Below are 5,000 nucleotides of genomic sequence, written 5' to 3' on the forward strand. Positions count from 1 at the left end.
TCGCACGTCATGTGCGCACACCCCCCCGGCCCCCCTCCCAATCGCCGGAACCCCAATGCCGCCGGTCAGGTTCTCCGGCGGTACTCCGGCGATGCTCCGGCGATGCTGTCCCGAGTGAAAAAAATGCGGCACCAGCACATGCTGGAGCCAAGCATGGGCACCGTGGCTCAAAATCGAACTTCGGCCAAGGCCTCGACCATCAATGGCACATGATGACGCATGGTGATGGCACATGCATCGACCATCATCGGCATAGGCTGCCCTTCGGTACGGGCACTTGCCTCGACCGCCATCGGCACAAGCTGGGCCCTGGTGTGGGTTGTTGCCTCGATCACCAGCGGCACATGCTGAGCCTTGGTGCGGGCGGTTGCCTCGAGCACCATCGGCAGACCCTGGGCCCTGGTGCGGCCGGTTGCCCCGATAACCATCGGCACACGCTGGGCCCTGGAGCGGCCGGTTGCCTCGATCACCATCGGCAAAAGCTGGGCCCTGGTGCGGGCGCTTGCCTCGACCACCATCGGCACACGCTGGGCACTGGTGCGGGCGCTTGCCTCGACCACCATCGGCACACGCTGGGCCCTGGGGCGGGCGGTTGCCTCGATCACCATCGGCACACGATGGGCCCTGGTGCGGGCGGTTGCCCCCAGCACCATCGGCACACGTTGGGCCCTGGTGCGGGCGCTTGCCTCGACCACCATCGGCACACGCTGGGCCCTGGTGCGGGCGCTTGCCTCGACCACCATCGGCACACGCTGGGCCCTGGTGCGGCCGCTTGCCTCGACCACCATCGGCACACGCTGGGCCCTGGTGCGGTCGGTTGCCTCGAGCACCATCGGCACACGCTGGGCCCTGGTGCGGGCGCTTGCCTCGACCACCATCGGCACACGCTGGGCCCTGGTGCAGGCGCTTGCCTCGACCACCATCGGCACACGCTGGGCCCTGGTGCGGCAGGTTGCCTCGAGCACCATCGGCACACGCTGGGCCCTGGTGCGGTCGGTTGCCTCGAGCACCATCGGCACACGCTGGGCCCTGGTGCGGGCGCTTGCCTCGACCACCATCGGCACACGCTGGGCCCTGGTGCGGCAGGTTCCCTCGACGACCATCGGCACACGCTGGGCCCTGGTGCGGCAGGTTGCCTCGAGCACCATCGGCACACGCTGGGCCCTGGTGCGGGCGGTTGCCTCGACCACCATCGGCACACGCTGGGCCCTGGTGCGGCAGCTTGGTGCTCGGCACACGCTCGGCCCTGGTGCGGTCGGTTGCCTCGAGCACCATCGGCACACGCTGGGCCCTGGTGCGGCAGGTTGCCTCGACCACCATCGGCAGCCTCGACCACCATCGGCACACGCTGGGCCCTGGTGCGGGCGCTTGCCTCGACCACCATCGGCACACGCTGGGCCCTGGTGCGGGCGCTTGCCTCGACCACCATCGGCACACGCTCCGCCCTGGTGCGGCAGGTTGCCTCGACCACCATCGGCACACGCTGGGCCCTGGTGCGGGCGGTTGCCTCGACCACCATCGGCACACGCTGGGCCCTGGTGCGGTCGGTTGCCTCGAGCACCATCGGCACACGCTGGGCCCTGGTGCGGGCGCTTGCCTCGACCACCATCGGCACACGCTGGGCCCTGGTGCGGCAGGTTCCCTCGACGACCATCGGCACACGCTGGGCCCTGGTGCGGCAGGTTGCCTCGAGCACCATCGGCACACGCTGGGCCCTGGTGCGGTCGGTTGCCTCGATCACCATCGGCACACGCTGGGCCCTGGTGCGGGCGGTTGCCTCGACCACCATCGGCACACGCTGGGCCCTGGTGCGGCAGGTTGCCTCGACCACCATCGGCACACGCTGGGCCCTGGTGCGGGCGCTTGCCTCGACCACCATCGGCACACGCTCGGCCCTGGTGCGGTCGGTTGCCTCGAGCACCATCGGCACACGCTGGGCCCTGGTGCGGCAGGTTGCCTCGAGCACCATCGGCACACGCTGGGCCCTGGTGCGGGCGGTTGCCTCGACCACCATCGGCACACGCTGGGCCCTGGTGCGGGCGCTTGCCTCGACCACCATCGGCACACGCTGGGCCCTGGTGCGGGCGCTTGCCTCGACCACCATCGGCACACGCTGGGCCCTGGTGCGGGCGCTTGCCTCGACCACCATCCGCACACGCTGGGCCCTGGTGCGGCAGGTTGCCTCGAGCACCATCGGCAGACGCTGGGCCCTGGTGCGGCAGGTTGCCTCGAGCACCATCGGCACACGCTGGGCCCTGGTGCGGGAACTTGCCTCGACCACCATCGGCACACGCTGGGCCCTGGTGCGGGAACTTGCCTCGACCACCATCGGCACACGCTGGGCCCTGGTGCGGCAGGTTGCCTCGATCACCATCGGCACACGCTGGGCCCTGGTGCGACAGGTTGCCTCGAGCACCATCGGCACACTATCGGCCCTGGTGCGGGCGGTTGCCTCGACCACCATCGGCACACGCTGGGCCCTGGTGCGGGCGCTTGCCTCGAGCACCATCGGCACACGCTGGGCCCTGGTGCGGGCGGTTGCCTCGAGCACCATCGGCACACGCTGGGCCCTGGTGGGTTTAGGCACATCTTCAAATTTCTGCCGTGCCAATGCCATTTTTATGGCTTGTAAATTCATACAATGGTCCCCTAAGCCTTCACGTGAAGTTTCGTTGGAGGATGACTCGTTTTCTATTTTTCACGATTTTCGAAACTTTTTGCGGTTCGGGATTTTTTAAAATTTTTTTATAAGGATTTTTGGCCCCAAATTTTGTAGGCATGATCCTTCTATTTTTGTTGGCATGCACAAAAAAATTCAGCTAAAAACTCGAAGTAGAGAAGATTTTGTGACCGTTTGAAAAAAGTGTCCCCATTTCAGACACTTTAACGGCTACTGGTAGCAAACCTGTAAAATCTCAAATGCTCTTTAAGGGGGTGTGAATTCTCAGAGGTTTGATGAGGGATAGGGGGCCAACACAAGGCCAAGTACCAGCACCCATCGCACATCATGTGCGCACACCCCCCCGGCCCCCCTCCCAATCGCCGGAACCCCAATGCCGCCGGTCAGGTTCTCCGGCGGTACTCCGGCGATGCTCCGGCGATGCTGTCCCGAGTGAAAAAAATGCGGCACCAGCACATGCTGGAGCCAAGCATGGGCACCGTGGCTCAAAATCGAACTTCGGCCAAGGCCTCGACCATCAATGGCACATGATGACGCATGGTGATGGCACATGCATCGACCATCATCGGCATAGGCTGCCCTTCGGTACGGGCACTTGCCTCGACCGCCATCGGCACAAGCTGGGCCCTGGTGTGGGTTGTTGCCTCGATCACCAGCGGCACATGCTGAGCCTTGGTGCGGGCGGTTGCCTCGAGCACCATCGGCAGACCCTGGGCCCTGGTGCGGCCGGTTGCCCCGATAACCATCGGCACACGCTGGGCCCTGGAGCGGCCGGTTGCCTCGATCACCATCGGCAAAAGCTGGGCCCTGGTGCGGGCGCTTGCCTCGACCACCATCGGCACACGCTGGGCACTGGTGCGGGCGCTTGCCTCGACCACCATCGGCACACGCTGGGCCCTGGGGCGGGCGGTTGCCTCGATCACCATCGGCACACGCTGGGCCCTGGTGCGGGCGGTTGCCCCCAGCACCATCGGCACACGTTGGGCCCTGGTGCGGGCGCTTGCCTCGACCACCATCGGCACACGCTGGGCCCTGGTGCGGGCGCTTGCCTCGACCACCATCGGCACACGCTGGGCCCTGGTGCTGCCGCTTGCCTCGACCACCATCGGCACACGCTGGGCCCTGGTGCGGTCGGTTGCCTCGAGCACCATCGGCACACGCTGGGCCCTGGTGCGGGCGCTTGCCTCGACCACCATCGGCACACGCTGGGCCCTGGTGCGGCAGGTTGCCTCGAGCACCATCGGCACACGCTGGGCCCTGGTGCGGCAGGTTGCCTCGAGCACCATCGGCACACGCTGGGCCCTGGTGCGGTCGGTTGCCTCGAGCACCATCGGCACACGCTGGGCCCTGGTGCGGGCGCTTGCCTCGACCACCATCGGCACACGCTGGGCCCTGGTGCGGCAGGTTCCCTCGACGACCATCGGCACACGCTGGGCCCTGGTGCGGCAGGTTGCCTCGAGCACCATCGGCACACGCTGGGCCCTGGTGCGGTCGGTTGCCTCGATCACCATCGGCACACGCTGGGCCCTGGTGCGGGCGGTTGCCTCGACCACCATCGGCACACGCTGGGCCCTGGTGCGGCAGCTTGCCTCGAGCACCATCGGCACACGCTCGGCCCTGGTGCGGTCGGTTGCCTCGAGCACCATCGGCACACGCTGGGCCCTGGTGCGGCAGGTTGCCTCGACCACCATCGGCAGCCTCGACCACCATCGGCACACGCTGGGCCCTGGTGCGGGCGCTTGCCTCGACCACCATCGGCACACGCTGGGCCCTGGTGCGGGCGCTTGCCTCGACCACCATCGGCACACGCTCCGCCCTGGTGCGGCAGGTTGCCTCGACCACCATCGGCACACGCTGGGCCCTGGTGCGGGCGGTTGCCTCGACCACCATCGGCACACGCTGGGCCCTGGTGCGGTCGGTTGCCTCGAGCACCATCGGCACACGCTGGGCCCTGGTGCGGGCGGTTGCCTCGAGCACCATCGGCACACGCTGGGCCCTGGTGGGTTTAGGCACATCTTCAAATTTCTGCCGTGCCAATGCCATTTTTATGGCTTGTAAATTCATACAATGGTCCCCTAAGCCTTCACGTGAAGTTTCATTGGAGGATGACTCGTTTTCTATTTTTCACGATTTTCGAAACTTTTTGCGGTTCGGGATTTTTTAAAATTTTTTTATAAGGATTTTTGGCCCCAAATTTTGTAGGCATGATCCTTCTATTTTTGTTGGCATGCACAAAAAAATTCAGCTAAAAACTCGAAGTAGAGAAGATTTTGTGACCGTTTGAAAAAAGTGTCCCCATTTCAGACACTTTAACGGCTAC

This window comes from Durio zibethinus, unplaced genomic scaffold, assembly GCF_047325235.1.
Source record: "Durio zibethinus cultivar Kanyao isolate XHJ-2024 unplaced genomic scaffold, ASM4732523v1 HiC_scaffold_325, whole genome shotgun sequence".
NCBI lineage: Eukaryota > Viridiplantae > Streptophyta > Magnoliopsida > Malvales > Malvaceae > Durio > Durio zibethinus.